Source organism: Ascidiella aspersa, chromosome 6 (genome assembly GCF_963924565.1).
Source record: "Ascidiella aspersa chromosome 6, kaAscAspe10.2, whole genome shotgun sequence".
NCBI lineage: Eukaryota > Metazoa > Chordata > Ascidiacea > Phlebobranchia > Ascidiidae > Ascidiella > Ascidiella aspersa.
In genome coordinates, this window is record NC_139452.1 from 29912027 (window position 1) to 29921438 (window position 9412).

At 34.1% G+C, this 9412-nt stretch overlaps 1 non-coding gene across 1 annotated transcript; it reads right to left on the minus strand.

Annotated features, from left to right (window-relative positions):
• Positions 1-1002: 1002 nt before the first annotated feature.
• LOC146141198 (small nucleolar RNA U3) lies at positions 1003-1216 on the minus strand. The gene has a single exon (XR_014501393.1). It is a non-coding gene; the product is annotated as a small nucleolar RNA U3 (small nucleolar RNA).
• Between the last annotated feature and the right edge of the window lie 8196 nt (positions 1217-9412).

Sequence of the window (9412 nt, forward strand, 5' to 3'; positions counted from 1 at the left end):
TATAACTTTACAATTGTCCTCAATGTTTGCTAAGACACTAAGCAAACACTTTTCCGAAACCCTAGAGAAGGTAAAGCTAGGAAATATCCACTCAAAGAATAATCATAACAAAATAGAAACTGCTCAGCAAGCGAAACCTTCCTCTCAAAACCAATAAAGGTTTAAGAACATTCCTTTGGAGAAATCGCGCGAAAGTACATAAATGGTTTTTAATGTTTTAAACATGACAATATAGACAAATGCTTTGTACGTAAAACTAGTAAATATCACTTATAATTATAATCAATTGTTCTCCCAAACCATCAGGATTGATTTTCTCACGTAACTGCGAAATGGTCCATTGACGCTTCAACAATGGCAATTTAGGAAAATAGTACCAGGGTGGCCAGATGCTTGGTTTAGGATTAGGACAAATAATAATTTAGCATGCACCTAGTGCGAGACTAATGGAAATCAATGGAGGTAACTGTTCTTAGTGAGCTGCCAAAATTCCTTACAATTTTACAAAACGATTAGTCGTTAACAGCAGTGCAACAATAAAGCTTTCTGAAAATTCGATTTTCTTTTGCCAAAACCGCAACAGTACAATTTTATTACCGGAATTCTGTAGATGTTTTGGAAAAGGTCACGTACGTACAGTGTTAAGATATCACTAAAAGGTAGAAATACTTTGCCTGTAACCTATTGTAAACCTAGCACAAATTTTATTGTAAGTTGGCCTAAATTTCAATTTGAGCGCCCTATACTACACCTGACGCTTTTGTGCTGTACATTACTGTAAAAATACGCATCAAATCGCGAACAATTTTTGGATTTTCGTGGTTAAAGTGGGCATAAATAAAGTTTGTAGGCCTCGTGAGCCCGTGGTTTTACTTTATTCAATGTTCGAAATAAATTCGGCCAAATTAGGAAAACTTACTGTTCTAATGATTTCAGACACAGCAGGTAAATTCACGAGTACAACCCTATCATTGTTTGATAAAGATTAAATTTTAAGAATAAACTGCTCAGCAGGCGAAACCTTCCTCTCAAAACCAATAAAGGTTTAAAGAACATTCCTCAAAGCGAAGCGAGAATTTCCGAAGAAAATCCCACAGCGCTTGCTTCATGCTCAGAAGGAACCGCTACTGCTCATCATCACAGTTCAGGTTCTGTCATACTAGGATGACGTTTTCAAGTAACATACTAAAGAAATGATCCCTAAAAGTATGATCTTAACTTTACTCGAAAAAATTTCAGTTAAAGTATGTCGGAGAATTTTTTTTCGTTTGTGGCCCGTTCAAGCATATTTGGGTTAAACGCGATTTGAATACGTTTAGCCCTGCCTAAGCTAGACTGGGCATTTTTAACCGGCCATTGTAAATATTTTCTTTATATTTCTGTTTCCTTGTTTTTTAATAGTTATATTTTTATGTACTATTTTGAGTAAAACGAAGAACATTTGCGTACCTTTTTCAAATATTTGGCTGGAACGCATTTTGTGTTTGTTTAGCTGAGCTCGAGCTAGACTTAACATTGTAAATCGTCGCTGACAAGCCATTTGCTGATTATTTTTATCTCATAACTTGTTTTACAGTTACCATTTTAAACGTAATATTATTAAAAGGAGGCGCCATTTGTACATTATGACATTAAAAGTAACATTTAAGCCAGCATAAGGACTACTTTATGTTTTAACTACCCATTTAAGGCCTAATTAGTTTCCATATGTTAAGTTTTCTGTACTAGACTACTTGAAACATTTGCCTTCAGGTTAAACAATATAAATAAAACATATAAACCAACTCTTATCTACGACAAAAACGAAAACTCTCTCAACAAAACTATAAACAATATATTAAAATATTCCGTTATTCTGCTGTTTCCAATTTCTGCTAGCAAATAGCCACTTTTAATAAAAAACTGTAATATAAATTGTCCTGTCTTGTAATTATATGACATTGAAAATTAATTCCGTTTTTTGTAAGCGAAATAATTTTAGGCTTATTATCTCAACAAACTTCGAATCATACAAAAATATTACCATCTTGTTTTAAATTTGATTATTTTTAGGCAACTCTTGTGCATAAGACATAAGCGCAAAGGTGTAGCAAAAAAGGCCTTAAAACCAATCAAATTAACGCTGCAGCTTCTACAAAGGCGGTTAAGGTCTATGAAGGTTCAAACCGCGTTCATTTCCTTGTCCGCCACGAGCAGGGGCAGATTCAAAGTTGGAACGTGGCCATGACCCCTCCCCCCATAAAAATACATAAAAAAAATATTTTTTGCCTAAATGCAACTCTATTTTTGCGCTTCTGCATTAGGTTAACAGTACGTCTCAACCCATATAAAAAAAAGGTTTTGCTAATCAAAAGGTTTTGTAACCCAAACGATATAAAGGCGTTTTTTTTGGTCTGCCCCAATCAATAACAGCTTCGTAACAAATCTTTTATTTTTTTTGTATTGCAAGTAACACCTGTACAAACTAAACTTTAACAAAATAAACGAACTTTGAGTTATCCTCCAAGTTTAGTTATTTATGACGTAACTTTGTGACGCCATCTCTAAGTTCATGACCCCCCTACAAAAAAATCGTGGATCCGTGCCTCATCACGTGTTTAGCTGGTGACCTGGAAATGCACCTGACGCATGCTTATCGCTCGCGCATTTGAAATTGAATAGCATGCTTATCGCTCGCGCATTTGAAATTGAATAGGAATTGGCTGTCAGTGACTCACTAGCTCAAACATGGAAGTGCAACTTGACTGGTATGGATAACACCTTACACGAAACACATTTAAAAAGGAAAAAATATATATATATTGTTTATATTGGTGGTTGAAAATGCTATTTTGATAATCTTTGCTATTCCTTTTAGGCTGAGTGTCATTTTTTATGAAAATATTTACACGTCACTATAAGATACTATATAAACTTTAACAGGCATTGAAGCACAATATACAGATTTCCTAACAATTTTTATAAAAACATTAAAGCAATATCATTCTCCAATATCGAATGATAATAACATAGGCTGTTGACAAAACGTCTGAAAGCAGAGAAACATGTCGATCTTTCGAAATGTAAATATTAAAAGCAAATAACCAATTCTCTAACGGCTACAGTACACCAGGCTAACAGTTAACAGTTGCTCTCTGCAAGCAACACTTGGTCATATTAGCGTCATTCCACGGGAACAGCGCCAAATCATTGTAGACGCAATTCCTGTTCAATCATTTAATGTCACAACGTGTATGACGTCATGTGCATTGGCTTTTAGACGACCCTGACGTTTCAACGTTTCTCGGAATTTTCCAATCACACGCTTAAACGGAAGCCATATTGAAATGGGAGACGGCTCTGCAATAAATTGCTGTTTGCAATGCACTGATTGCTCCGTGCTAGTTTTGCCTGCATTGAGATGGCTGAGGTTAGCAAAGCTGAGAAGTTAAGCTTTATACCATAAATTGCTTGCTGCTGAGTAAAACAACGCACAAAGTCGCACATACACGTAGTAAGGATATCAAAGCCCATGGAGAAGTAAGTATCATTTTGAACGTTTCGAAAAACTGTTTATTTATTTCCAACTTAGTTAAAGACAGCTACTTCTGTTCGGCTTTTATGTTCGTACTACGTCCTACTACAACCTCCAACCGTTGTTTTCCAATGCACATACAACTCATAAACTCCTATGAACGAAAATGTTAAATTGCAATCAAAGCTAAAACAATGCACATACAACAAATAAAACAACTCCTATATTAAAATGTGAAGCAGTACTTTCATAACAAAAATGCAGTACTTAGCTTAAAACAATAGACATACAACAGAAAAATTTCTACGAACGAAAATGTCAAACTACAAACAAACTTAAAGTAGTGCACAAACAACACATAAAACAACTCTTGTACGAAAAGATAAAACTAAAACTCTTCTTAAACCTTAGCCAAGCTGCATTTCGTTACTTTGCAGTTTTTTATTTCTGCTGGTAACCTTTGACTGAAAATTACAACCCTAAGAGACTGCAACAAAAACTTTCAAACACTTATTTGACACTTTGCTTACACTTTTTGCTTACGAAAAACGAAAATCACAGATAAAGCTACTAAAGAAATATTACATACAACTACTAAAATAGCATAACTCAGAATAAATGTATACAGTTGAACAAACATGTAAAGGCGTTAGTCAGGCAATCTAATATCACTGGCCTCCAGTAAACTTTAAACCGGTGGTGATACAAGCTTGCCCTTTAACTGACTTCCCTTCATGTGTAAAAGTAAACAAGTCTAATAGTTCAGTCATCGCTACAGCTTGTGACTAAAAGAACCGTTTTAACCTTAGCATATAGCACAGTCTCTTCAACCTGTAACAACTGTCTGGTGAAGTTTTTATAGTTGTTTGAAAAAGATATTATACAGTATTACGTCTAATATTGGGCCAAAAAATGAGCGTTTAACAAAAGGTAAAATTACGCCGTATTTTTCACAAATAAAGACTAGCAGTTGGTTGTTTGGTAAAGTTATTATACAGTTTTAGGTCTTATATCTGGCTACAAAAAACAGGGAGATTTCAAAAAGGTGCAATAAGTTCGTATACCTCAAAAATAAGACTAACAATTAGTTGCTTGGGTAAAGTACTATACAGATATCTGGTGACATAAAAAATCTATTTCACAAAACTTAGCATGCCATTTCTGACAGCAACATAAAAACACAACATAGGGTATAATACACCCAACAACTATTCTGTACTTCTGTAACCTAATCTGAATACCTTTAGTATTATATACTTTGCTGGTTGTATACCTGGTTTTAAAACGGCATATACTTGGGTGTTTACGGTATCTAGTTATATGGCACTGGTTTAGCACATAACTATAACATCTCCATTTCTCTCCGCTATTGGCCACTTAAGAATGCTTTATTAAGAGCTCATAGTTGTTATTAAGCTAGGTATTATATTTGCCCCTACTCAGCTGAGGTCAAAACAAACTCAGCCATTCAATCGAGGCCATAAATTCTCAGGCATAATTAATCACGCTTAACAGCAGAACGTTAAATGGCACCAATAGGGCTATAGGCTAATTTTACAAGACCAATTAAGCGAAGCCATTTCGCGTTTTCCACCTTTAACGCGTTTGATAGTCTGTTTAAAAACAACTTGTTTACCCTTTTTTTGTCGTGAAATGTTGCGTATTAAAAAATAGAGACATTTGGCTAATTATGACTAATTGGTAACATCTGTCTGGTGTGAGAGTAGAACAATTTTCATACTTTAACGTATAAAAAAATTAATTATTAGAGAAGACACCACAAAATTACGGCATACCGATTTCCAAAACAAGCAATCTAAGAACCTAAGGTTATTGTTTGATATTATGTCACAATATGCTAGACATTTTCAAAACGTTAAAAATGCTACTCACCTCCAGACTTGGACAACTAGATAATTCTAGTTTTCTAATTCAATGAATTAGAGCGAAATTCGGCTAATTCTAATCTAATTTGTGAGTCGCTCGTGTGCTCTAATTCTAGTTCTAATCTAAATCGGATTTTACAAAAAATCCTACTTTGTCCAACGACATTTTTAGTCCCTTAGTCAAAACAAAGAATTTGAATTCAAACTCTTTGGTTGAAACGTAATTTTCACGGACTAAAAATTATATGCTATGCTAAAATGCTTAAAAATTAGCACACACATAATTGAACAGCACATTCCTATTAAAATACTTCTCGATTTAAATGTAATTGAATGTGAATAATAAAATGTAATTCTAGTTTAAATTCTAATTCAAATTCGTTTTTTTAATAATTCGGTAATTCTAATTCTAATCGAATTTGAGAAAACTCAAAATGATCTAATTCTAATCTAATTTGGAAAAAACTGAAATGCTCTAATTTTAATTCTAATCTAATTTTTAAAAGCTGAAATAAATCTAGTTGTCCAAGTCTACTCACCTCTGTATTCGCTTTGGTATTCTTACCACAACCTACAACCGTTATTGTTCAACTCGCTACCTTTTTTACCACATTGTTCAATATCTAAGACCGGAAATGGTGTGTATTAGGCATGATACATTTTGCTGATTTAAACTATATAAAACATTAAAAATTATCCTACTTTAGTTATAGGGGACATTAGCAATAGGAGTAATACCTAATGGTAGGAAGCAGACTTTAACCCGGGAGAATAAGATATAGGCAACCTTTCACCTAACCCCAAACCCAACCCAATAACTTTCCTAATAATTCCAATTAACACCCTTCTAACCCCACCCATTTCCCACCCTTTACCCCAAACAAGGACAAATATTTTAAAACAGCGGCTCCCCAACAGCGCCGTTCAGCGCCGAAACTCTGAAACGGCGACGACCAATTGCAACCCCACGGCTTTGGGTGTCTGGCATTTATTTCTATTTTTGGTGGATTTTGGACTTATCCAGCCAGGGTTAGGTCTGATTACAGATATTTCGTTTTCCTTAATAGCAAAGTATTATAAATATTTGGGAATAAGATCAACATAGGAGTTACAGTCGTAATAATGTCTGAATCGGAATGAGACCTAAATCACCCGAAGCAAATCTAAACAAAAGTCAACGACTTGACTTAATGCAGTTAAGTCGCTGTTTTTAAATGACATGACTTGGTCTACAATATAGTGAAGTTTCACAACTCTTTGTAAAATTAGTTTCACAACTATTTTTAAAGTTCCCACAACTTACTTTCACAAAACACGTTTTAATATTATTTTTAGCAGGGAAAGTGCGGTTGATTAGTCATTCCAAAATTCACTTCCTACTTCCTACTAACTTTAAACTAAGCCGTAGGCCAGCATACTAAGCATAACAAAATACACTTTAAAACCACTGTTTGAGAACCACAAGTTTGTAGTAGTAACACAAAACAGACGAGGTTGAAGTTACAGTATAATCTGTATTAGGGTGTGTTTCAGTGTTGATTTCGAATATTGTTTATCAAAGTTATTCAAAAATCGTACATTCCACTGTGTTGGTTTACGTGTTATGTTTTCCTTGCAATATTTTTGCAAGCAAAAACAGATATAAGACGGAATTTATTGCCTTTACCTAGAATTTTAAAGGTTTGCCCATATTTTACCTCAAAATTTATCAATCCTAGGCACACTATGCACGGATCTGTAATGTAGCTTGATAATTAATGAATGTCAAAGTCAAAAAGGTCGAATAAATCTACATCATCTTAAAAAAGATTTTTTTATTTTTTTATCTTAAAAAGACGGCTGTGCGATTCATGATTATGTTATTTATTACCTTAAAAACAAAACTTAGCCCTTCCAAATCCAAACTTAAAAAAACGTAAGTCTAACCCGCCTTTTATCAACCAAATTAGTATTCCACTAAAACTATTTTACGAACATGTACTAAATATTCCAACACGGAGACAAAAGTGATGAATATTTAGCAACTTCCGAGGGGCTAGATCACAGATGTTATTAAACACATATGTTTGTGTGTGTCTTTCATTTATTACGTATACTGCAAAACTTTTTTTGTATAATAGGATGCATAGGTCGCTATATATAAACAAACTAAATAATGACGTACTGATGTTTTCAATAATGTGGATCAAGTTTAGATATGCGAGTATTTGTCATAAGGGCTTGTAGTTTATCTCTCACAAAAGGTTAGTTGTTTTAATAAAAAAATGATGAAAAAATCATATACTATATAAAACATATAATCGGTCCCTCCTCTATTTTAAGTGGGCAAAAACTTCGGGGTACAAGCTCATAGAAAAAGTATTTTACTGTAAATAGGCTCCGCATTGTAATACTAAACAAAACCAAATTAAAATAGAATATTTTTATTGGTAAATTTAACACATTTATTCAGTAAACCATAATCTCATTGAATTATCTTTTTAAATTTTGACCTTTACGTTTTTCTAGGCACTTAACAAGTCCTGTAAGGGTATTAGTGCGCCAAAGTTTGGCTGTTACGCTTACGCTCAGTTTTTTGGGTCGCCACAGAAAAAGAAACATTATTCAAAGTGTAAACCCCGCGAATTTCGGTGTAAGTGATTTATGACCTATTTAATTGTGTAAGCATTTCTGAGTTGTCCTTACTTAAGTTGGTGTGTCGCGGTAGGAGCTCACATTTTAGTAACTTGTGAGTGTTGGCGATGATGTCTACTTGTACTCTAGGCAATTCAGTAATTCATAAAATCGAATCTTTGTCGACAATTTATCCAGGTCACTGCAGTTGATTGCCGAAATCTAACATTGTGCACACGTTTTGTCTACACAGCTATACTAATATTTGCTTTAGGGCAGGGGTTCTTAAACTTTTTTTACCGCGGACCCCTAAATTTTTTTTTGCTCTGCATGGACCAGTATAGGCAAGAATTTTGTTATAAATGACGTCATAAATTGACGTCAAAATACAAATAGACTTCAGAAATTAGATGTTTCTGGTCCAAAAAATGTGCAATGAAATAAAGTCTAAACATATTCCGTGCAACAACGTTTTATTTTTAACTATAGCCTACGTTTTTTTTTTTTAAATGAATGCTTAAATACACACTAATAGTTCAATTAGGCCTTCATGGACATCCTAAAACTAGTTCACGTACCCCTAAGAGTTTAAGAACCCCTGCTTTAGGGCGACTTTTTGGGGGCAAAGATTTAACTCCACAGCACCATCTAGTGGTTAAATATTCAGCGTTGGATTTGGGGCTGGACTATTTTCTGTGTTGGAGTCAGACAAGAATAACGACACCTCAGCTCTGTTTATAAATCTCTCTTTTAAAACCACTGCTATTGGTTTTATCACCTGATAAACCGACATCCTAGTAAATCTGAGGAATGTGTTGTTACACAAGCTTTTATTACCAAACAACAATATATATAAAAGTCAAAAGTTTTTAACCGCCATACGTTTCAATAAAATGGTTACAATATGATTGCAAAACACGCAGAAAACGCATTAACAAAGTAAATACTGAGTATCAAAAAGATGAAGCGAAGCATAATATTTGATATATTTCGCCAAAATTCGGCTTTCAAAAACGAACGAAATAAATCGATATTAGTATGCTTAATTTTTTATAAGTGTTTTCATATAATATACGTATGTAATACAAAAATGCTGCAGGACGTCATTAAATTAATAGTTTATATAAATGTTTCGCAACCTTTTTGGCTTGCGGCACTCCACAGAAATTATAAATAGTTCGCGGCACCCTTGCTCGTATTTTTGCTGTGTGGTTAACTGTAACGTTACAATAAACGAAATTGAAACAGCACATCAACTGCGCAACAAGGTTGATAAAACCTTTTTATTTTTTTCCTCGTTTATCGTACACAAAAAAATTGTATCAAGAAGCTTACCAATAGAGCAAAAATAGGAAAAATATCTCTCGGCACCCTTAAGCGTTAGAAAGGCACCCTCGAG